Source organism: Panthera pardus, unplaced genomic scaffold (assembly GCF_024362965.1).
Source record: "Panthera pardus isolate Hobbes unplaced genomic scaffold, ASM2436296v1 HiC_scaffold_7, whole genome shotgun sequence".
NCBI lineage: Eukaryota > Metazoa > Chordata > Mammalia > Carnivora > Felidae > Panthera > Panthera pardus.
In genome coordinates this window covers 8,554,022-8,579,617 of record NW_026527002.1, presented here as the reverse complement: position 1 = coordinate 8,579,617, position 25,596 = coordinate 8,554,022, and positions in this window count along the sequence as shown.

Here is a 25,596-nt window from a genome sequence, read left to right as displayed (position 1 = left end):
TCCTCTTGTCCGGACTCTGTAGGCTTCAAACATGTTGGCTGGGAGGAAAGATCTGTCTTTGAGCTTCCCAGGTAAACAAAAGCTGAAGTAGGAGTTTTTGAAGGAAAAGGTGTTTAATCAGGGAGATGGGCAAGCCCAGCCAATTCCAGCAGGCGGAGTCCAATGGTTGTTAGCTGAGGTCCCTTTTACAGAGCCTGCCATATGATTTTAACCACCGGCTCACACTGGATTTGGAGATACTAATTCTTCCTCCTCTGGGGTATCTTTTGGAGTATGGCGGTTTGCTCACATGGATTCAGAATCCTTTGCCTGTCTATACCACACATATTGACTTCAGACTGAAGTCAATTGGTTTTAAGTTACAAGGATCTGGCAAAAAAGCAAATGCACAATCTATTACAAAGTTCTCTTATGGCAAAATGAAAACGGCATGGAGGTAGGGGGCAGTGACTAGACTTGAATTTTCAATTGCTTGTTTTCTCCTGATTTAAGCACAGCTCGAGTTCATGGCGTTGACTTTTGGTGAAGTGTAGATCTTGGCTTCCCGAGAGTAGGAAGGCATTACAGTCAACCTTGAACTGTAAGATGCATTTGGGGTTTCCACAGCTCACTGCCTGGAGCTTTCAGGTGATGGAAGCAGAGCAAGAGAATGAGAAACTGGAAGGATGTGGTGTGAGTCACCTCCCGAGATGTCCACAGCACGGGAACAGGAGCGTGCAATTGGCAGGGATTTGGGAAGGGGCGGCCCCGCCTTTGGCTGTTAAGAGAAGATTTGTGATGGAAACCCAGCCAACCCGTCGATTTTCATTGTCATTCATGAGATGACCGAAGCCAGAGATCCTTCACGTGCAAGAGTCTGATGGCTTATCTGCAGCCACAGCACGAAGGTGCAGTGGTTTCCAAGTCTCCTTATAAATACAAAACTCTTGTCTCTGAAGCCAGCCCCACAGTATGTTCCATCATTGTCTTTCCTTTTAGGAAACCTAAGCTTTCTTTTCCACTCCCTGGATGTGTCACCTTGGGAAGGTCCTTCAACCTCTCTGATCCAAACCATTTTGCTCATTTGAAAAAATGCATCTACGAACAGATGTGGGGGTTGGATGACCTGATGTACGTGAAGCTTATGGCGGTGCTTGGCATGAAGCTACGTTCCAGGGAAATAGCTGTGCTACGATTCGTCCATTGCCAGCTTTGTTTCTGCTCAGTAATTCTAAAATGTTTGAGGACGTGGTCTTTATTACTACTTGGGTATGCCAAGGCCAACAGGTCAAGATATGACTGGCATTGAAAAAACAGTGGGTCACATTCACAGATCCCAAGAGGAGGGGGCATGCTGCACCATGGGAGGCCATACAGGGAAACACCAGGATGAACAGGAAGCAGAGGAAGCAAGGGGGAAATGGGGACAAGAACCTTTATTGTGGTTTCCCTAGGGAGAAACAGGTGAGGCAGAGTAGACAGGCTACAGTTGGCTATTTTAAATCATTTCAGTGGGCTCTGGGGCACATGATATCGCTAGTGGTCTGGTCCCCAGCCCTGGGGTGATCAGGGCAGGGGGAGAGTGGCCTCAGTGTGAAAGCAACAGAGGAGGTGGTGGGGTGTGGGCTCGGGAGTGGTGGCTTGCGTGGGAAAGGGGGGTTTTTTGTCCTCTTTACCAGTTAGCAGACCTTGGGAGGGGCAGCCTCACCAGTCAGCAAGACCCCAAGATTTCAAAGCATGGGAGTATAGAAAATGAAATGCATGGCCGATACATAAACTCTCCTTCCAAATCTGTGGATCTGTACATACCCAAGTTCACATATGCTCTTCCTAACCCACCCTCACCCAAATTCTCCAAGTGACTACATAGGACCCCTTGCAAATATATAGCCTCTGAGAAAGTGGAAGCCAGCCCAGGCAAAAGGGATGTTCAGAGAAGTTTGCCACCTTCTTCTTGCTCAAGCCCAGAGGGCGTTCAGCCCGGCCACTGCAGCCCTGGGTCTCCAGCAGCTATGTGTAAGTCCCAGACTGACCCGGACGAGGGACACACATAAGAAAGCAGGAGAAAAGGAAGCACAGTGACCAATTCACTCTTCAAAATGCGATCTTCTCACACCAACTGAGAGTTGGGTGTGAGAGTTCATAATGGCTTCTCATCCTGCTTGAGTTCAGAACCAACTGAGAAAGACTCAGAGGCAGCCAGACAGAGATAAAATATCAGGTTTGTTGTGAGTGACGTTGGCCTGGAAAATTGCAGCTTGCACCTGGGGACAAAAGAGCATCTACACCCTCCCCTGCAATCAACACACACACACACACACACACACACACAGCACACACACAGAGACAAACACAGACACAAACACACAAGCTGTGCTAGAAGCCAGGTTCTCTCAAAATCTCAGAAGGGTCATTTTATAAAGCAACCAATATTGAGCTCGTTCCTTATGCTGGTCTAGAGGTATCTAAGAAGCTTAAGACACAGGGCTTGCATTTGAGACAGAAAAACGTAAAACACAATGAATGTTATTTCTAAGGGAACCATGATGAAGGCAGGCTTGTAGTAAATCGGTACGGAACATACAGAAGGAGGAAAGTGATCACAGACAGGCATCCTGGAGAGATCGGGTCTAAGTTTAGACTGAAGAATGTGTCTAGACAGAGAAGGAGGAAAATTCCCAGATGAGAGAAACAGCTACTTAGAAATCTCTGGCACAGGAGGGTACAAGCACATTGGGGAAGGCCATGGCTTTGGGTGGCTATTTCATCCACACATACACAACACCAGGGAGTGTGTGTAGCTCAGTCTGTGGATAGCAGCCTACCTGCTGGGCAAGCCAGGAAGTGACTTCCAACCAGCCAGCCGAAGGCCTTGATCACCTCTTATCTCTAAACACACACGATGGGCAGCACTGCAGGCATATTTAGCATATCCGGAACTAAAGGGGGAAAACAGGCAGAATAATCCTTCAATGGCCCAGAAATCAAGCCTAGAGAACATTTTGCAGTTGGATCTGTCAGCTCATTGCATTGGCCATCCCCCTTGCTTCTGTCACCAAGTCCCGCGGAGCACAGGGACAGCCCCATGGGGGTGCTCCTGCCTGTGTTTGAGAACTAGAAGGAATAACACCGAGCATGCTAATACTCTCAAAGTCACTCTCTAAAGAAACACCTGCGATGCCACCTGCCCTGGGAGCCCAGGAAAATGACAAGCCACTTTTCCTCTTCTCCTCTTGGGCACCTAGTCACTCGCACCAGCCCTAAGCTGAACGAGGGCTCTTTCTCTGAAGAGGTGTTCCTCTGTCTTTTCTGCCTTCTCTGTGTTATCTCTGTGTATCCTTATCTCTCTGCTGAGAATCTGTGTGGAGGGTTGAACAGCCTAAAGGCAACCGGGTGTCTAACAAACCACCCCAAGAGGCTCACTGGACAGCAAGCCCGTTTTCACGACAGTTGCGAGGTTTCATCTCCCCGTTGTTGGAGGACGCCAGGCACAGGGTGTTGAGATGGTTCCTCTGTTCCACATGCTCCCGAAGCCCTAAGGCGTGACCGCCTTTCCTAGGCGGGGAATGAACCTTGGAGATGCGCCATTACAACACTGCAAGGATGGGCGGGCTCTGAGCATGGAGGGCATGAGTATTTCACTTTCCCGTAACACAAGTTCCCCCAGAATTAACACAACCTCTGCCACGTGGTTGTGATCTCTTGAGTTTCCTGGGGGTCTTCTTTTCCTTTTTGTCTTTTTAACTAAGGTTTTGCATGAGAGTCTAGAAAGTAAACACACCCTGGCAGGTGCTGCTATTAAAAGCACTCTTTACTGCTGGGGTGGGAAGAGGCGTGAGGCATGGCCCCCAGCAGTCATCGCCCTGTCCTCAGAAAAAGATTCTGGAGCTTCGTGAAGTCCATGTGCCTCAAGCCCAGGGCTGTCATCTTAGCCTTCTCTGGTGGCCCAAATAAACCTTCCCTAGCAGACAGATAGCAACAGGGATCTAAAAAATGCATGCTGCTGCTGTGACCCAAGCAAATCTTCTCTGAGTGTGCACCATGTGCCTGGCACTGAACTAAGCCCGTAATAGACATCATGCCGTTTAATCCCCAACACAATCCTGCTTATCACCACTGCACAGATGGGGGAATTGACTAAATGAAACATAAATACTTGCCTGAGGTGGTCAAGCCAGTCTGTGACTCCAGCAGTGCTCGTCTATCAGTGGAGATTTTGCCCCCAGGGCACATTTGTCAATGTCTGGGCACAACACTGGGTGAGGGAGTGGAGGAAAGTGATACTGGCATCTAATGGGCAGAAGCCTGGGGTACTTCTGAACATCTTGCATGCACAGGACGGCCCCCACAAGGAATCACCCACCCCAAATGTCAATGGTGTTGAGGTTGAGAAGTCTTACTCAGCAGCCACTCAGTTGACTTCCATGCAAGGAGACAGCGATGGTGTTTTCTGCACAAGGCGTCCTATCCAACTTTGGTTTGCATGGAAAAGGAAAGAAGGAACCTATCACTCTTCATGATTTGGTCCAGATCCACTTAGGATCTTCTTGGAAGCATTTTGATGTCTTGGGAGGCAACATGGCCCCACTACTTAGGTACCTTCTGTATCTCTCAGGCCATCCAAGCATAGTAAGAACAAGTCCTCAGAGATGGGGTCCCCTCCGGTCCAACCAGTCACTGACACCAAACAGCAAGGGGTTGTACAGACCTTCTCCTTTGTCCCCCTGTCCAAGATCCACTCCCCAGGGCTATGCACTGCTCTCATCGAACTAAAATATCCTTGGGATATCTGTCAAATCAGATCTTCAGTTTCTTAATGTGAATTCTTAATTCTCGGTCAAGAGAGAAGTCTTTAATATTAAGATGCTACAGGCAGAAGGTGAAAATACAGAAGTTATTGCACAAAGGAGAGGTGCCGGCCATTAGCATGCCTTCACTTGCTTCATGTCTGGAGCCCACTTTACTCACCTCCATTCCTTCAATGGGGGAGAAGGGCAGATTCCCCAGGACCAGCCATACTCAGGTATCTATTAAATACTTGTAGCCTTTTGACTTTTCTTTCTTTTTCTGATATTTGTTGCCCATGGAAGAAGGACTCCATCAGGAAAGATAGGTAGACATCTTTAAGATAAAAATGCCCATAATGCATAGAGTAATATGTAGAATCGATGGAGAACAGTTCATCAGCATAAAAACAGTGTTAGCCCTCTTGGCAACTTGTTTTTGCCCTACTTCTATTTGAGCACTCTGAATCTAGCTTCCTCATAAGTAAAACTCAACTGGACCGCAGAAAGCAAGGGCAAGAAGAAGGGGAACCGATGTGCTTCTTCTTTGAACGGGCCGAACATTCTCTGGACTTTTCAAGAAAACAGACTATGTTTTGCACCCTTCTCTACTTTCCCCAGAAATTTTATGCTCTACTCAGCATCATGCTCTGCTGGAGGGAAGTGCTTGGGGTATCCAAGCAGTGGCCGCTGTGTGGGGAGGCAGAAACACACATTGACCTCAACCCAGCACAGCCCATCTATGTCACTTCTCTGAGGTCTTCTTGGGGATCCGGGTTTACAACCCAGCAGGCCTCTGTGGAGCCATATGCCCTGGGCTTATGTTGTAAGAGACAGCACAGTGTAGTAGAAAGGGTCTGAGGGCGGAGTTAGCCACCTTGAGTCGAACCCCTCTCTACCACTTACACGCTGGTCGACTAAGACGCTGCATTTTCTCATCACTGTTAGGATGATAGTGATAATACCTGTCTGGGCAACATCGCAGGGTGGGTGTGAGGAGCGAGTGCAATAGAGTACAAGACAGAGCCTTGGACACGCAGAAGCACGATTCAGAGGTCACTCTCTTACCTACCAGCATGTAAGTCCCTGAGGTGGGAACGCCTTTCCCTTGTGCGTGCACATTCTAGTGCACGACTGGCAGGCATGTTATTCCCAGGTCACATCCAGCCTCAGGTTCCTCTGCCTGGCGACACGGGATGCAAAGGGGCTGGCAAAAACAGCACGTTCTTCCTTTTATCCAACTTGTCCTTTTACAGTTGAAGGCCAGCCTTTCTCTTCTGTTCCCAGTTCTCAGTCGCCATGACCACTGCCTGAGGTCAGTTTCCCGTGGGAAGGAAAATGAATCTCTCTCTCTCTCCTGTCACTCTCTTTCTCTTCCCCTTCCTCCCTGTCTCTGCCTCTCCATCTGTCTTGCACACTCCTCTACACACACACACACACACACACACACACCCTGCAAGCACACTCACATCCCAGCTACCGCTCTGAAGCAAGCACGGCCACATGCCTCAGGTGTGCGGTGTCCCCATCCGCAGCAGGGACACTCTGGCCCAGGAAGGGTTTGCCGTTGAGGTGTCTGGCTAAGGACATGGCCGCTCGGCTCAAGAGGGAGTGCCTCGTCACAGAGACAGCATCTGTTTTGCCTCACGGGGAAAAGGAGAACAACAGTAATTCTTCTCATTATGAGAACACGATGCTATGCCAAGGAAATTATTCCAATGCAGGGGAATGTTAAAGGCTGCGTTTCTTCTCCTCGCCCCTCGCCTGTCCTCACTCAGTGCTCCCTCCCCACTGTCCTGTGTCATTTCTCAGCTCGAGATGGCCTGCGTCATTTCCTGGCCGGGTAGTCGTGAGGGGGAATGAAAAGACTTCTTTTCTGTTGTCCTAATTATGTTTTGGAATTTGTTTTAAACAAGTTCATCTCAACTCTAAGAGACTGTAGCGTCAAACCCCATCACACAAGAATCCCACTGTTACCAGGTCAGCTCCTTAGTAGGTCAATAACGGATCTGTTATGCTTTTCCCACTTCCAGCCAGGAGAATCTAGGCGTGCGTTAGTGAGCGTCTGTATGTCCAAAATAGAAAATACTGTGCACCACAGCTGCCTCTTTCTCTTCTTTTGTGTGTAACTCTCACAGAAAACAACTGCCTTAACTAGATGTGTGACAGGAACCACAGTATTCCTGCCTGAGTCTTCAAACCCCGCCCCCATCCCTTCTGTAACACTGTTGGCCCCAGGGAGCAGGGTCTCGCTCTCCCCCGACCCCGACCGCGACAGGGCTCTAAACACCTGCCAGAGGGATGCTGCAGGAAAAGGCAGCAGGCAGGCTGAGCATCCGCTGGGTGGGAAACGTGACTGAAATCGGACTCGCTTCCACCGAGGTGAGCAAAGAACATCTGTCTTGTTCATTTTCTACTCTGGATCTTTCTTTCTTTAGTCTCCTGCCCCATCAACCCCTGCCAGATAGTGAGGAGGGGTAAGGTCTTTTACATCCGCCAGTTCCTGCCCTGGTGGGGTCTCAAGGTTTCCAGCCATCTCCTTCCCTGTGACAGCCGTCTTTTCAGGAGCAGGCTTCATCCCACCCCACCCGCCACCCCCTGTGCCACCACAGTGGTGGTTGGTGGCAGATTCATGAGCTCACCACATCCTTGGGTGGCCGCAGGGGCGTAGCCTGAGGGCTGTGGGCCAGCAGGTGCTGGGGCTGCTGTCTGGACCCTTGTTGGCCTTCAGAGGAGAGGAGAGGAAATGTAGGGCTCTGGTTCCTACTCAAGCTGCTCATGTCAGCTCCTCACCCCCAAGTTTGGGCACCTCAGGGTTGTGCTTGTCTCTGTCAGGACTGACATACTTCTCGGCTGCTGACTTGACCCTGCGTTGGCTCTCGCAGGTACTGGGTGTCTCATCCTGTCTGTCCTGCGTTCCTCAATGATGGGTTAACCACGTGCCCTAAAGCACATCCCCAGGTGCTCACCTATTGGTTCCGACATCAGCTACTCTGTCTCTCCTCTGGACATAGAAAAGTCTGAGACCCTTCCATGCCACCCTGGTCAAAACCAGCCCGTGGTCACCGAAAGCAGACCTCTTCTGCCTAAATACCCCCAACTGACACTTTATTTACTCTGATGTAGCTGCTGGATACTTCTAGTGCACTAGAATGTACTAGAATGCACTAGAATTTACAACAAACACCACCTGATTTACCCAGATCCCAACGGGTCAATGGGGCAAAAATCCACTTGCTTTCAGCTTTAATCTCATCTATCGACCACCACGCTTTGTATCTGTGTGTGGGCATAGGATTAATGCAGCCACAAGGGTTTGGTGACTGCCTTCCTTCCACTTCCCATTGTCAATCCATAGGCCAGAATGAGTCCGTCAAGATGACAACTACCTGTGTCATAAGGTCCTCCATTCCAAAGGGGCATCTGCCCTGGAATCATAATGGCTGATGAAGTAGAGTCAGAAAACTATCCTTGCAGATAGAGAAAATTCAACATATTACCCCATGATACTTCCTTCAAGCTTTCTACCCTCTCAAAAAAATAATAAAATAAATAAAAGTAAAAACGCTATAAGTCATTAGTAATTGTTAAAGCAAAAGGAAACATGGCCATTCATTTCAGTGTTATTGAACTTCGGTAATCAAACTCTATGATGGAACGGGATGATTTAGGGGAAATTCCTACTGTGACAAGTTGTTAGCACTAGACATCCCAGAATCCCTGAGAGCGTTTGGGACATTTCTATTGTGTGGATGAGATGAGAATATTGTGCAATGCTGCAGGTTTAAATAACTTATCCTTGGTTCTTGGTCCTTGGTCCAGCGAAAGAGTGAGGACCAGAACTCACAGGTGTTTGACTGCCTCTGAATTAGATACAATCAACCCCATTATTTCCGGGGGTAAAATATGGATAAAAGGGAAACAAAGCAAGCAACCAAAAAGGGAATCAGGCCAAGGCAAGGTATACACTCAGCATAGTCCCCGGAACAAGAGCAGATGCAAACTGGGGAGACTGGGAAGAGCCTGGGGTCTCCAGACAATTAGGCGCATGAAAGAAACACAGGGCCATATTGGTCCAGTCATCCAACAAAAGCCTTAATAAATCTTCATCACGGACCAGACACTATGGTAAGGTAGGGAAGAGTAAACTAGCCATCTGGAACCAGAAAGCACAGATTCCAAGAACAAAGTGAAGGAGGAGGCCACAAAGTAAGCAAGACGTTGGATGGACGAAAGGCAGAAATAGACAGGAGAGTCTGGATCCCACAAGATGTCTCAGCAAACCCCACCCCGTTTAGAAGGCTGCGTACTGAGTCAACCATCTGCCCCCAGACAAGGAGCATCTGACTGTTTCGAGCTAAGGCAGGAAGCTCTCCCAAGAAGGCACCGGCAGGAATGCACAACAAACGCCACCGGAACACAGCCACGTCCGTTCTCGCACTCTACCTCCCAGACTGTTACGACGCCCATATTCAACTTTGCTGCTTCTTCTCCCCAAAATAATCACATGCACTTACTAAGGCAAAGGTATGTAGCTGGCTAAACGTTCACTTTCTCATGATCATTAGTTAGACAGATTCTCCTCCTTCCTTTTCGTATTTTTTTCTGCTCTCTACACTCCTTACCCAAGCAAGGGAAACCAAGAAAATGAGAACAGCAGGAACCATTTTTTGACTAGGATGATTCCAGCAAAAACGGCTTTCTAATTACAAGAAAACCTCCAAATGGTGATACAAAATTCCCCACTAAACCAGATTTTGCTTTACAGAATGGAGGACGGAAATGCATCCCATAACCCATCTGCAAAGTAGTTCTGTTGGTTAAGAGCATAGGGCGCCTAACTGTTATTCGGTATCTTTTAACAATGCATTGCATTATAAAGGTTACACCTAGAGGATTTTTTAAACTGTTTTTTAAATTTACATCTGCCTTGTTCCAAAGAGGATTTAAGATGGAAAAAAAAAAAAAAGGTCATTTCCATTTGTATGTAGCCGGTTTGCTTCGATTTCCTATCCCCCAAGTGGTCCTCAGGAGGTCAGCATAACCCTAGTGCTCAGTTCGCCTTGCATTTCTTTGCTGTCCTGTTTTATGTTTTATAATCCTTAAGGAAGAAAATGCATACACGTCTTATAGAACTTTTATGTACTAATTTAACTCTTCCTCCTTTTTGGCTCTTTCATTCATTTGCTAATGTTTCACTATTTCCACCCTTCAGAGAGATGTCAATTACGAGTATCCTGTTACACGGCAACCCGTGCTGACCACTGCATCGAACTAACTCGTCTGTTTTCTCCAGGCTTCACACCTATTCCGATAGGAAGGGGGAGCGATCAGTGCATATTCTGCTCGAAATCCTTAGCCTAGAATCCCAGCCCTCCCTTCTCTGGCCTCCGACCACTTTTGTGGCTTCCTACACACTGCATGCTCTGGCTACATTAGCCTGTTCTCTGGTGCCTTGTTTTCCTATTGCCGTCTTTGTACTCCCTACTCTCCTTCCATCTCGGTATGTTCGCCCCAAATCATGCTTTGAAATCTTCCTTATCCTCCACCCCTTTCACACGTTCCTGGCATCCAGTTGTCCAACAATCCTCTGTTGTAGATATTACATCCGGGCCTCATCCACACAACTGCGTGCGGGAATTAGACCTGCCACTTTGCTTCCTGCTCTATGACTTCTCACCTTTGAATCCCGACCGGTGCCCACCATTGTCATGCCCCATTGACCTCAAGAGGCAAAACTCTCAGCCTATCATTCCTCACACATCCATTCATCCATCCAACAAATATTTCCTGGGTACCGAATACCTGCGAAGGTTCATCGTGTTGACATAGACTCGGGAATACGTTCCCCTTTCCTTTTGACCAACTTTCTGCCTAATCTCTTCTTGAACTCATGGCCCCACACTGTGGATTTATCTCATCATCTTGACACTGCAGAGTTGAATTCCACTGTCCTCTTCTGTTTCTCATGAAAACCACTGGCTCCTGGAAGTGGTCCCACTGAGTCCAGTTCCTGAACCAATATTCAGATGTTTTCCAAACAGGATAGCATCCCACCATCCCTCGATTGCTGCCCTCACATGCAAAATTCATTTATTTCTAGATCCGCATTTAGATAGTATAGGTTGTCAGGCTCATGACGATGAATATGTGCTAGATAAATGGTTTATAATTTCATCTGGATAACTATAAGAGTGAAGTATTATGTGTGACTTTTAGCGACAACTAACACTTGTAAAAAAATCATCAAAATTAATATATACAAACTCCTACTTTAAAAAAAAAATTTTTTTTACATTTATTTATTTTTGAGAGACAGAGTGAGACAGAGCACGAGTGGCAGAAGGGTAGAGAGAGAGGAAGACACAGAATCTGAAGCAGACTCCAGGCTCTGAGCTGTCAGCACAGAGCCCGATGTGGGGTTCGAACCCACGAACCACGAGATCATGACCTGAGTTGAAGTCAGACTGATTAACTGACTGAGCCACCCAGGAGCCCTCAATCTACTACTTTCTTAAGTGTGACTTATATAGTACAAGATCTGTTGCTTTCTATTGCATTTCAGTGAGGTTGTAGGAAAATAGTATTTCCCAGTTGTGACTTTGATCTCTTTCTGAGACACTTTGGCTCAGCAAATGATTAGGTTTGCATCAAGCTAAGGCCATTTCATAAAGTAGCTGGGCTTTTTCCAAGATGCTGGCGGGGTACTTCTCAAGTAACAAAGCCTGTTCACTTTTCAGCTAATATAATCAATAAACACGGAGATGGGAGTAAGGGAGGGAAAAATCATCCTATGTCAGAATCCAGCCTGTGCTAAGACTGCTTGCTGGTAGCAGAGACTTTTTACGTCATGAGAAAGTCCCTTGTTGGGAAAAGTATGCTTTTCAAACTTTCTACTGATGTAGGGTTAAACCGGGGTATCAAACAAAGGACAAATGCCACTGGGTGTTTTTGACTGACCAGTCCCCCACTGTCACCGATGGAGGACAGAGCCCCCAGTGGGAAAACACAGGCAGGGCACCAGGGTCTGCCCAGCCATACAGCAGAAGTAGCCGCGGAGGGAGAGATGGCACAGTTAGGCCACCCCTTGTCATTTATTATGGAGAACCACACGACAACTGCCAGTAATTTTCACCCAACGACTAACTCCTGCTTCCTGAAGTAGTACAAAATGTCAATTCCCTTTCACGAAATGTTCTTCCCGTATGAAAATAATTGTTACAGTGAGGACCACATAAGATTATACATGCAGGGTGCCCCACAACAGAGTAGGCGTTTGATACGTGCTGACTTTGCAACAAATATTTCAAATGATCTAGAGTATGGGACTTGGGTTTTCTTCTTTTCTCTGTTATCCAAACCAAATAGGGGTTTCCTTATGGCAGGATCCATAACTAATTCTTCCACATGCTCTAATGTAGACCGTCACCTACCTCCTCAAGCGTGAACTTTGTATAAAGAATCACTGTAAAGTGGGGCGCCTGGGTGGCTCAGTCGGTTAAGTGTCCGGCTTCAGCTCAGGTCACGATCTCACGGTTCATGAGTTCGAGCCCCGCGTCAGGCTCTGGGCTGATGGCTCAGAGCCTGGAGCCTGCTTCCGATTCTGTGTCTCCCTCTCTCTCTGCCCCTCCCCCGTTCATGCTCTGTCTCTCTCTGTCTCAAAAATAAATAAACATTAAAAGAAAATTAAAAAAAAACAACAACGAATCACTGTAAAGAGACTGAGTTCCATTTGTGACTTGTAACATGCATACCCCTGTCAGATTCCTTTCTTGAAAAAATAGAATCTCTTCCAAAATTTCCATCTAATTCCCTAGAGTTTCAAGAAATAATGTCTTTTTTGAATCATAGGAATGAGTTAATATTTTTGTTATTTACCCTTTGTGAAAGAGTCCAATGAGAACAGCTTGACCAAGGTTATATCTTCATAGATTATCATACAGAGGTCTGACTTTGGCTTTTTAGAAGACTGATATAATTTACCACTTGTCTCTAAATGTCCAAAATGTCCAAAAGTTACTGAACAATAAGAATGAAGAGTACATGGTGCGCCTGGGTAGCTCAGTCAGTTGAGCATCTGACTCTTGGTTTCAGTTCAGGTCATAATCTCAGTTCTTGGATTCAAGCCCCGCGTCGGGTTCTCTGCTGACAGTGTGGAACCTACTTGGGATTCTCTCTCCTTCTCTCTGTCCCTCCCTTCTCTCTCAAAATAAACAATTTTTTTTTTTTAAAAAGAATAAAGGACACACAAGATGGCATATGAGGTATAAGAAAACATTGAAATAATTGCATTTATACTCTTAACTGAAACCTGTTAAGTAATGCACAGCAAAAAATGCAGCTAAAATGTCCAAAACCAATAGTCACAGTGTTTTTCTCAAGGATTATAAAAAGGGTAAATTTTTTCAGTATTTCTGTGGCTGAATTCTTCCAATAGAGGACTTCATTTTAATCTCTGTCTTCCCTAGTTATATTTCAGTTTGTATAACGTTTTACAGTGTTTAAAGACACTACCATAGTAGTGTCCCTCCAGCCCGCCAGCAATCTTACAGGTCAATACAAATCAGTGACCAGCCTGATCTTTGGGCCTTTTCTGCAGCATCTGGATGCTTGGTCCCTCAGTTTCCCATATTGGGGAGTTTATTTCCTTCCAAGTCACCTCATTCCACACTTAGACTTTGTGCCTCAGGGACCTCTTGTAAATATTTTACCCAACAAAGCACTATGAACTGCATACCTAAAAGAATTATGAGACTGATATTACCAGGTTATATGAAAATACATCCATTTGATCCCAACCTGCGCCATTTTTAAAAGGCAATAAAATACCATCTCGAAGTAATTCGCCAAAGCCAACATCATTTTGTTCTTTAACAATGAAAAAGGGAGGCTTAAACCATAGCTACTTGATGATACCCAGAATCCCTCCATAGATGAGTAACAGCTGACACCAGAGTCCAGATGTTCTGCTCTCTAGTAACTCTCTTCAATAACGTCTCATTGCCAACCAGGAGCGGCCAAGTCCTTCCTGAGTTGAGATACACAGCAAATGATGACATGAGTTACAACCAGTGTGTTCTTCTCCCCTGTTGATTTGGCTGGAAATTTTGACTACAAACAAAGCCTAGATTTCGGCATATTGTCTCTGATAAAAGTCAAATTTGAAAATTTACGGGTCCTTCTGATAAAACAAGGAAGTATAGCGAGCCTGGTTCGAAACTGCGTATGTCACCAGATGCTTTCTCACCAAAGAGAATTCCAAGGATACAGTGCAAACGATACTGTTTTGGAGGGGAGTCAGGAAAAAGAGCCTCCAGAAGATCTTGCCAATTCTGAGAGTTTCTGATTCCCTGAGCACGTTTTTATCTGAATGGCTGTCATGGGGACGGGAGTTCCATTTGGTTCTCCGAGATTCCAGCTTATGGAACTAGATTTTGTTGCTTTACATATTACGTTGGTACTTTAATGTAGATGTGTACCAGCATCATAATGAATTAGTCTCTTTGCGTCACGAACATCCTTCAAATAAAGCAGTGAACAGAAGTTCAGCAATTTCTGAGTTGAACTTCGTTTTGTTCCAGAAATTGTATTCCCAAGCACTTTCATATCCTACCACTTATCAAATTATTTTAAATTGGCAGTATTTTTAAAGACAGTATATTACTTCGTGTCTCATTTATCAGCAGGTGCTGACATTACTTAGAGTTTTTGAGTTATGGGACAGTTTATCATAGTAGCCTTAATTATTTCTCTGCAACTATAAAAATGGACCCTTAAAGGTAGCATTGCGGGGGTTAATCCTTGACACCTGGATAAAAATAACCAGAGGTTTTTAAAAATCTCCTGCACTCAGGCACATAATTGGGCACAAAAGATCAGGTACAATTTGTTTTTGTCATTGTGTTCTCCGTGATATAATTTTTAATTATAGCAGAGAACTCAACGTTCATTCCTTGAACGTTTAAGCCGCAATTTTTCTTTTCTACCTGCAGTTCCTTTATTCAGGTTTACCTCTCTTTTGACGTGGATTGTTTGAGTTCCTAACTCAACAATAGACCCACAGCTTACTCATTTTCTCTTGTGCAGTGGTGAGATGAAAAGTGTATGGCTTCGAAAATACCGCATAACCCTGCAGATAAAAGGAATCATGGTTTTCCCTAATGAGGAAAATGTCTTGAGAAGGGTCTACGATCGTCCCTTCCTCTCTTTCATTCTTCAAGCTAGGAGCAGCTAGCTGCCTTTGGCACTTGACACAATTATCTGGATACAGCATGACAGTCACCAGCTTTGTACTTTCTCAAACAGTAAATCCACACTCCATCGCCTCCCCCTGACTTTAATCAAGTAGGAAGCCCTCGGCGAGGCTGCAGGTGGCTGATTTGGCAGTCATCATCGCTCTGGACCCTCGAGTTTGGTTTCTCAGCCTGATTCATCTGCAAATGTGTCGGGGGCCTCAGGAATAGCGTGTTCACAGAGCCCAATTCATAGCAGGCTGACCTGGGTGAAAAACCCAACTAAAAGGGGAAACAGCACTTTCTAGCAGAAATTCTGCTGGGATATCAACAGTAAGATCTAAAGACACCTTGAGGGAAAGGGGTAATAACAGTAATAATAATAATAATAACAACAGTAATAATCATGATAGTAATGAAAGCAACAGTTAATAACAGACACAAGGGAGTGAAAAGAACCTTGCTTGGACACACCTGTTAGGACCAGGGCCCTATTTCCACAGAGAATGTGTCAATCTCAGTTTTCCTCAGGTCTCTCTTTTCTAGACCTTGAGTTGCCCCACCCTGTCTTCTGGTACAATAATTATGCTGTTTCAAGAAGAATGGCCAAAACTGCCCTTAGGAAAGAACAAAACGTGAGTTATAGAATCCTTAACACAGAGATATACTTTACCTCGTTATTGAAAGTGGTGAAAATGGGATTAACACACCTCACGGGAAAGAGGATGACGAACTGCCTCAACGGAGCCCCTGTGCAGAATCTGCTCCCTGTTCCTCCTCTGGAGCCGCCCAGGTCAGGCTTCCCTCTAAAGTGGGGGGTGCAGCATAAGTGCTCAGAATGAGCACTGTGAACACGGCCACAAAAATACCTAGCGCCTCATATTTGAATGACACTCCAGTAAGAGGAGTTATTATCACTATTATTATCATCGTTAGAAAAAAAAAAATGCTTTAATTTACTCCTTGGACCGTCAGGAAGCCATGAGAACAAGGTTCGTCAAGGTTGTGATAAAATGGAAGACGTAATGTCCCATTGATCGTGAAAAATCATAAAATAAAAAAAAATTTCAGCCCTGAAAAATAACATAGCACAGAAACAAAGACCTGAAAAACATCTCCAGTCACTAAATTTGCATATTTTGGAAGGTGAGACTTTGAGTAACTTTTCCTAGCCATAGTTTTTTGTTTTTGTTTTTTTTTAATTGCCAGAACTTTTATGTTCATTATAGACATATATTTTCTGGCAGGAGAAAATACAGGTTTATTTCATTCTAAGAGGCTCCTCGCCAGGTCAGCACCACTAAAAGCGAATGTTCCCCGGCTGCTCTTTATGGCCCCAACCACTGTTGTAAGCACTGTACACGGATGACCTCACCAAGTCCTTATAATGACACGATGAAGTCGGTATTATTATTATTCCCATTTTATAGATAAGACAACTGAGGCACAGAAAGGTCAAGAAGACCGCACAGCTTCTAAATAGTGAAAATTTTCCCGAGATCACCCAGCTCGGAAGCAGTGAAGCCAGGACTGAACCTCCGGAGTCTGACTTGGTGTTAACCTGCCCAGAGCGGCCCAACCCCACACTGCCCCGCCCCAGCAGCCATCACCCTGTATGCGGCACCCTCCCTGCACACCCAGAGACCCCAACTCTCCTCCAAAAATCTTGGGCTTCCACTTGCCACCTGAGAGCCAAGGACATGTACACTATCCAGCTCCTTCTCTAACTACCTGAATACCTGTCATCACCTCTTCTTCATGGATCCCACCTACTAATCTTGTAACACTCAGAATTCTGTCCTCCGCCAGTTCATGAAACCCTGAACAACCTGGCCCAGTTACTGAACCCCAAAGCCATCTTCCGAAATCCTTCTAGAGAGATAGCACCAGGGCATCCCCAAATGGTGCCGAATGCGGGTAGCTGAGAACAACGTCCTTTTAATTCCTCTATACCAATATTTACACTAATAACTATACAGGGCTGCTTGTGGACTCACGTCTGTATTTCCCTATCTTCGGTTTATTTTGGTTTATTGGGGGGAATCCCTATGCACTTAATTCAAGACTGTGTTATAATAAAGATTATATCTGGTTTTGCCCCCCACTTCCTGGCACAGAGCTTTCAAAAAAAAACCCTTGGAATTTCTGAAGTGAAAGAGTGTCTTGTTATGCTAATGAGGGGACTCCTGGTGGGCCCCTGGATAGCTTCAGGTTGGGGGCTGGTCTCTAGAGAGACTTAGCCCACAATTAGCGGGTTGGAACTTTCAACCACCAGATCTTCAGGAAGGGGAGGTAAGTCCAATAATGTGGCCAATGATTTAATCAACCTTGCCTATGTAATGAAGCTCCATTAAAAATTCTGTACACCTAGGCTTCAGGAAGCTTCTGGGTGGTGCACATGTGATTGTGCCCTGAGGATGATGTCTTAATTCTATGATAAGAGGGCATGGAATCTCTGCCTTCCTTCCCAGATCTTGCCCTAAGTTTATCCTATAAAACTAAAAAAAAATTAAAATATTAAAAAAAGAACTATAACCACAAGTGGCATTTTCTGAGTTCTATGAGGCATTCTAGTGAATTTTCAAACCTGAGAAGGTCGTCAGTCAGAAGTTCGGGTGCCCTGGGGACCCTGGAACTGGCATCTGAAGTAGGGCTATGGAAGGAAGTAAAATTTGGCGCCCCAAAATGTGCCTCTGTGGCATCTGTGGGGTATTTTAGGCTGATTGTTTTTAAGAGGCAGAAGACTCGGGAAGTTTTCTTCTTGCCTCCCCCCAACTGCCTGAAAGAATTTAGCTAGAGGGCCCATTCCAGGAAGGGAGCAACGACCATACATAACTACAGTATAATATGAATGAGGTATGGTGGACAGGGAAGAACCTAGCCAATTCTGCTTGTTAGAATTTCTCTATGTCTCATGATTTCTGAGTGGTCCGGCAAAGAATTGTTGACCAAGCATTTACTCTTTTCTATCTTCTTATAAATTGTCTCCCTTCCCTTTGAAGTCTGAAGCTCCTCATCCCTTCTCATTAGCTCTGGATGCCACATAACTTCAATTGTCTGACTGCCTATGCACCTCATATTCTTAAGGATCCTTTGCACATATGTAATTAAGTCTGATTTTCTGTTAATCTTTCTCATGTCAATTTAAGTCGTAGACCAGCCAAACGAATCTTGAAGAGTAGAGTAAAATGTTTCCTCCTCAACAGTTACCTGTAGAGAACTGTACATGCACAGTTATGTAATCTGAGGCTAATTCTGAGCGGGTAGAATTGAATGGCGGTACACCTAGATGGGGTAAAAAAAGAGCTATAATGATCAGCCTTAACTTTCCAGGACCTGATCAAAAGCACCCAGGCTCAGCCAAAGTCTGTCTCCCCACATTGTCACTGAAAATCTCTGCTTGGATTCAGATTACAGGCCAGGGTATAAGTCAGGGATATACACTTGACACTTGAACAGCACAGGTTTGAACTGCATGGGCCCACTTATATGTATGTTTTCAGTAAATACATTGGAAAACTTTTTGGAGGTTTGTAACACTTTGAAACAACTCGCAGGTGAACTACATAGCCTAGAAGTACCAAAAAAATTTTAAGAAAAAGTTAGGTATTATTATACAAATATAGTGCATACTCCATATAACATACAAAATAAGTGTTAATTGACAGCTATTGGTAAAGCTTCTGGTCAATAGTGGGCTGTTGGTAGTTAAGTTTTGGGGGAATCAAAAGTTATGCCTGGATTTCTTACCACATGGGGGTCAGTGCTCCTAACCCCTTGTTGTTCAAGAGCCAAGCGCATGACAAAGCTATATGAGAAAGGCATCACAAACAGTGCCAAGAGTATCTGCATCTAAGACAAATGCGGACCTTAAATATTTCATACTGCAATAGAGAGCCACAGCAATGCCTTTTGAGTTACTGCCAACCATAACAGATAAAAAAACAAAAACAAAAACAAAACAAACCACTCTTAGGACATAGAATGTCCACGCCAGCACACAACACAGCAGAGGACAGGCTGAGTGGCACAGAAAGGCCTAGCAAGATGTAGCCTTCCTTGGAGACAATAGGGGGCATGTTCTAAGGCCAGCCCTTAGTAGGTGTTTCATAGAGGACTGGTCCACCAACGTTAACAACTCTTGGAAAGACCAATCTGAATTCCCAATAACAGGGGCCAGATAAGTAAATTATAGGACATCCTTGTACAGAAGACGATGTAGCCATTATAAATCATGTTGTAAAAGTATAGTCTTGAAGAAAGCTATTCACTGATAAAGTCAGAACCATGATTTACTGAACAGTATACATGGATTTGTCCTGGAGGAAGGGGCTGGTCTGACTCAGTCCCCAATCCCATTCTCCCCTCCTTCTAGCATCTTTCCTCAGGCAGCCCTCTGGCAACCATCCCTAGCTTCTCGAATGATAGTTTTTTCCCAGGTACTCTTCCCTCTACTGGAAGAAGGAAATAAGGAATCAAGGTAGGGAGGGGGAAAGAAGGGAATGGTCTTTTCTTCAGTCTTGTTTCCTAAGGTTTCACCTAAGTAACCTGATGCCTTGGTACACTAATGGTTGAAGATCACCACAGAGTTGGTATGTTTACCACTACAAGCAGGATACTTGGTTCTAAGAGAGACATTGAGCCAATGAGGGACTCATTTATTCACTGAGCAGAAACTGGGCATTTAGGGAGTGCCAGAATATAAGGAAGACAAAGAATAGAGAAAAAAAAAGATGAGCCAGACTTCCAGAAGAGCAAGATGATGGTGGCACGATCCCCATGCACTAGGAGCCTTGAAACAAGGAAGCAAACAACTGTCTGGAAAAGGAAGGAGAAAGAGGAGGTCATAGTCCACTGGGCCCCTAAAAGCTGAAGAGGAATTTGCCATATAGAAAGGGATGATAGGTAATTCCGGGAAGGAAAAATGAATATAAAACAGTAGGGTTCAACTTTCTTTATCAACAGTGAGAGCAAGTTCGGTGTAACTGGAGGCTAAAAAGTTAGTGGGTCTATAACTTCATCACAAGACTTCACTCATTATTTTTGAATCGTTGTCTTATCTATTTACCCTTCCAGACTGCAAGTTTCCTGAGAGTGTCTTATCCATCTTTATTTTCCTGTTTCCTGGTACACACTAGACGTGCAATAAATTTTGTTGAATCAAACCAGGTGAGAGGTAAGTGGGGTCAAATGTAAAGGATTCTATGCCATACTGAGCTTGGACTTCATCCTATACACAAGTAGGGTGGGATCAGACGCTACTGAAGACTTTGAACAACGGTGAAAAGAACCACATGTGTCTTTTAGGGAGGAAAATCTGGTAGCTCTGTGTGTATTGAGGGTGAAGGAGAACAACTACAGTGGTGAGGGATTTGAGGAAGGAGGGAAAGCAGTAGAATTGTGATGATTTCACAGATTTAGGATATTTACACCACAGCATCAGTAGAGTTTGGTAAGCCAGAGATTACTAAAGTTGTAGCGAAAGCAAACTCCACAGAAAACAGGCATCCATCATGACTGAGAACAGAGAAGGCAGTTAAGTTTTAAGCTTAAAGGAGAAAAACCCCTAAGTTTTAGACACATTAACTTCGATCTCTGCAAGGCTTCGGGGGAAAGCAATTTGTAAGGAATTGAAAATCTGGATCTGGGCCTTGAGACAAAATGGAAGTGATACAGATTTGGTAGATGTCCTCGGAGAACTTGAAAACAACTGAGGATGTGACCCAGAGTAACTCACATAAAGGGTCAGGCAATGGAGGATGTCTTCTAGACGTGGACAGAAGAGGGAAGCATGATTGAATGTGCACAGATAGGTGAACTCTGAAAGGGCCTCAGGGCATTGGCAACCCCACTGGAAGGGATTTCAGAATAACTGTGGTTTGTTGTGACAAGTTACCACGTGGATGAGACTTGAGGAATTGGAGACTTCCATGAAGGAATCTCCAGTGACCCAATGTCTGCATGATATGCTGCTATGGGAGGTCAGTCCTGACAGTCCACCCCTCTGAGTGCCAGGTCGCCTTTCTTCTGCCACCATCACCCACAAGCCCAGGGTTTGAGGCAGAATCACAAAGAAATTACTACAATTCCCAGGACAGAGTTGCAAAGGAAAGTCATATCTCCCACATAGACTAAAGGGGGGTGGGCAGGAGGGTTTTGCATTAGCCTCTTGCATCATCTGTCTCCCGAACCCAGATACTTTCATTTAGATGTGCCAGTATCTGTTACCCAAAGCTGAAAACCACATAAAACAAACTCATTCTGAGTTTCATTTTGCCTCTGCACTAAGTGTATGGCTTAGATCCTTTGGGCCCAAGAAAGACTTAAGCCACTCTGACAAAGAAGCATTTGGAAAATGACGTACCGGCTCGTCACTCAGATTTCACAACCATATGTCTGTGTACTCAAGCTCTTTGCTACCTAATAAGACAGCCAAAAATGTCAGTGTTTTGAAAAGTAGATTTCACCATATTTCCAAAATTATAAATATCAATTTACTATAAATAATGAGATATTACAATAAGTTCACCACAAAGTCATTGTTCTAATTTCAATACAAATACAAGGTTACCTTTAACATATTAGCTGATATTTTCTAAAGCTTTAATATTTTTAATGGTGTCATTATCAAAATAACTCCATATTTCAATTATAACAGTTTAGGAAAAAGATAAAGAACTATGCTATTTCAGAAAAGAACAAAGTTTGAGTAATAATACTGTCATACTCTGGAACTCAAAGCAATGTGTTTGCTGCCTTTATGAACAAGAATAAAATGCCACCTTATTTTGAAAATTACTCAGAACTTATCAAAACAACAAAGTAAGGGGAATGACTATTATAAAATGGATTCAACTGTTAGGCTTTGGGGAGCGAAGGATTATAACCCTTCAAAAATATGTGTTTTCCAATGACATATGCACTTATATTTCACACCTACTTTTATATTCATGATCTTGGGTAGAACAGAGAGAAAAAAAAGAAAGACCATGCACACATGTGCTTTTATTATTAATCAGATTTTGACATTAAAGCCATATTTTGCTTCTGGTTGAAAAATAATTCCATGAGAAAAAAACAACAAACAGCAAAACAAAACAGTAAACCTATATCTCCACACTTAATGTCAAAATCAAGAGCAAATGGGACCAATTATTTCTCATGAGAGCAAACTTTTAAAAGATACATAAGTAGCTAAAAGATACGTCCTCTCTCGGGGGGAATGCAAACTGGTCCAGCCACTTTGGAAAACAGTGTGGAGGTTCCTCAAAAAATTAAGAATAGATCTACCCTATGACCCAGCAATAGCACTGCTAGGAATTTACCCAAGGGATACAGGAGTACTGATGCATAGGGGCACATGTACCCTAATGTTTATAGCAGCACTCTCAACAATAGCCAAATTATGGAAAGAACTTAAATGTCCATCAACTGATGAATGGATAAAGAAATTGTGGTTTATATACACAATGGAATACTACATGGCAATGAGAAAGAATGAAATATGGCCTTTTGTAGCAACGTGGATGGAACTGGAAAGTGTTATGCTAAGTGAAATAAGTCATACAGAGAAAGACAGATACCATATGTTTTCACTCTTATGTGGATCCTGAGAAACTTGACAGAAGACCATGGGGGAGGGGAAGGGGGAAAAAAGTTAGAGAGAGGGAGGGAGACAAACCATAAGGGATTCTTAAAAACTGAGAATAAACTGAGGGTTGATGGGGGTGAGGGGGAGGGGAAAGTGGGTGATGGGCATTGAGGAGGGCACCTGTTGGGATGAGTACTGTATGGAAACCAATTTGACAAAAAGTTACATTAAAAAAAAAAGATACGTCCTCTCTCCAACAGTTAACCAAATCAGTCCATGTCTAGGATGAAAAGAACCTCAACCTCTTTGTAGCTGCTTTCCTCTGCCTCAAATGCTTGTTCCCTGGTTCTATACATTTCCGGGTCCTTCTTGTACTTTGTAAGCAGATCAAGTCTTCAGAGAGGTGTTCCTGGATAACTACCTAACATGAGTCTGAAACAAAATGTCTTCTCTCTTCTAGAATCCTGTCATTGTCTCTATTGCTCTAATCACCATCTGCAATCATTGTGTTATCCATTGTTCCCTTACATATCGTCAGGTCCAGGTCCCTCAATAAGTCACGAGGTTGTCCAGAACAGTAGCTCGCTCTGTCGTACTGTTCAGCACCCTCAGGCCTGGAGCAGAGCCTGGCAGAGAGTGGACAAACACTCAACAAAATTACGGACTCCACTAAAGTTTGTAATCAACCCCAGAAAAGAAGGTAGGTCTCCCATGCTCCATTTCAGACCCTGCCTGTCCACGTTCCTGCTCAGGCCATTCCGTCTCCGTAGGTGGAACCCACTGGGCAGAGAGTGTTTCTGAAAAACACACCAGGCAGAGGCCTCTCAGAAAGGGGTCAGTGTTTGGGACCAAGAAGAGAGAGGCGTCCTTGAGAAGGGAAGTCAAGCTTTCACACCACATCTGCAGCGTGTTCCCACCATTCCTTCGGGAACAAAAGGGAGCTCCTTGGAGAATCAGCTTGCACTTGGAGCCCTCTGATGATCCCATCCAGTAGCAGCTGCATTAATCCCTCCCAGCCACCCGTATTCCCAGCCTTTCATATTTCAAAGTCTCATAAACTTTGAACTGATACCAGGTTTATATGCAGTAAGTACTATGGCTTAGCAATCTGCAAGTGAGTTGCCATGCCCTCCTAAAGCATCAGTACCTTGGACCTCAGTGCTCGATAAGTCAAGGCACCTCATCTGAGTTTCACAAAGGTCAGACCTTTGGAATTGGAACTTATTCTTTGGGGATAGGTCATACCACCAGCACCCACCAACAGATCATCATTTTTCCTATTGAGGTTCTATTCTATTTCAGGCGTTTTGCACTTTAGGTGAAAAATTTCTAATGAAGGAGACAACATTAGACCATAAAGTCAATATGATTATTGTCATCCTTCCCCCCAGAAAGAGGAAGAATTGGCCAAACAAGGTAGTAAAAACGCAGCCGTTCTAAATTCTGTCTCCACGTAGAAAATAACAGGAATACTAAGACTTGTAACAATAGCAATCCTGCAGGTTGACAAGGATGTGTAGGAGAGGTGGTGAGCAACACCGAAATTCCTTCAGGTATTTGCAGAACTTCTGAGCTAACGTTAAAAGCTAAAATTATCATCAAAAATACAAAGTATTTTTAACCCGACATAAATTAACAATGTGCCTATGTCAATTCTGTTGTTCTTGAGATGACTATGTCCTTTGGAAAATTTTTAAGTAACTTAAGATATCCACCATGAATTTACTATTTCAGGGATTGTGCTTGTTTTTTGGTTTTTGTTTCTTTACCTGCAAAATATCTTCTATGCCATCAGGAGTACTGTTCACCAGCTACTGGCAAAACCTGGTTGAAGTTCCCCATGGTATGTTCTGGATTATTGGTTGGTGATCATAGCCATGCTCTGCCTACTGATCCATTTATGTGGGCAAGATTTCAAAATACCTTAATAAAAAATAATACAAGCAAAATGTGGTTGCCTGTATCACCAGGAAATTCCATACAGCACAGCTCAGAAAAGTTGACTTTAAAGTCCTCTAAAAGGATTTTAAAGTCCTACAATTCCTTTAAAATAGTCATTTTTTGTTAAAAACAAAAAGTAAGATTATAAAATAGAAGCCATTTCAGGAAACTTCCCATCGTTTAGTGCCTGAACAGAGATAGTAAAGAGAAAGAGGAGAGAGTTTCAGGCTAAAGGAATGGAAAGAGTGTTTTGTGGATTGAACGTTTGTGTCCCTCCCCACCCAAATTCATATGTTGAAGCCCTAACTCTCAGTGTTAAGGATCATTGGGAGATACTTAGGTTTAGATGAGGTCACGAAGGTTTTACTAATAATGGGATTAGCATCCTTATAAAGAGAGGAAGGAAGGCCTGAGCTCTTTGTGCATCTGCACACAAAGATGTCATCTGAGCACTCAGCAAGGTGGTGGCCTTCAGGGAGCCAGAGAGACCTCACCAAGAACCAAATCTTCTGGCACATTGACCTTGGACTTCCAAGCCTCCAAAACTGTGGGAAATAAATGTCTGCTGTTTCAAACACTCATTCTGTGGTGTTTTGTTATAGCAGTTGGAGCTAAGACAGGATGCCTGCTGGGAGAGAAATAATAGTATTTGAAGAAAATTTAAAGTGCCCACTGGAAAGCAATAAACAGCTTCAGCATTGTCACCCACTGAAACAGAATCATCACAATAAAACTGTCCCATGCCATGTCTCTTGGATACTTAATGTCTCCTTAGGTTAAGTGAAGAGAAGCCTATAGTGCTTTGGAATGAATATGGCCTCACCTACAGGTTACCAAAGGGCCCCTGACAAGTATCAGCCCCTAGAATGCACCCACCCTCAGCAGACTTCAAAGCAGACAGGGTAGCTCTAGATAATAAATAGTCAAAACTTCTTCTAGAGCTAAATAAGAACTTTAATATAGCTTAGATTTTAGCAACATGTAGACACTTCTGGGTCTAGGTCTTAAGTAAAGTATTTAAAACTTAAGTAAGATATTAATATACTGTAAAGGGAATCAAACTGATACA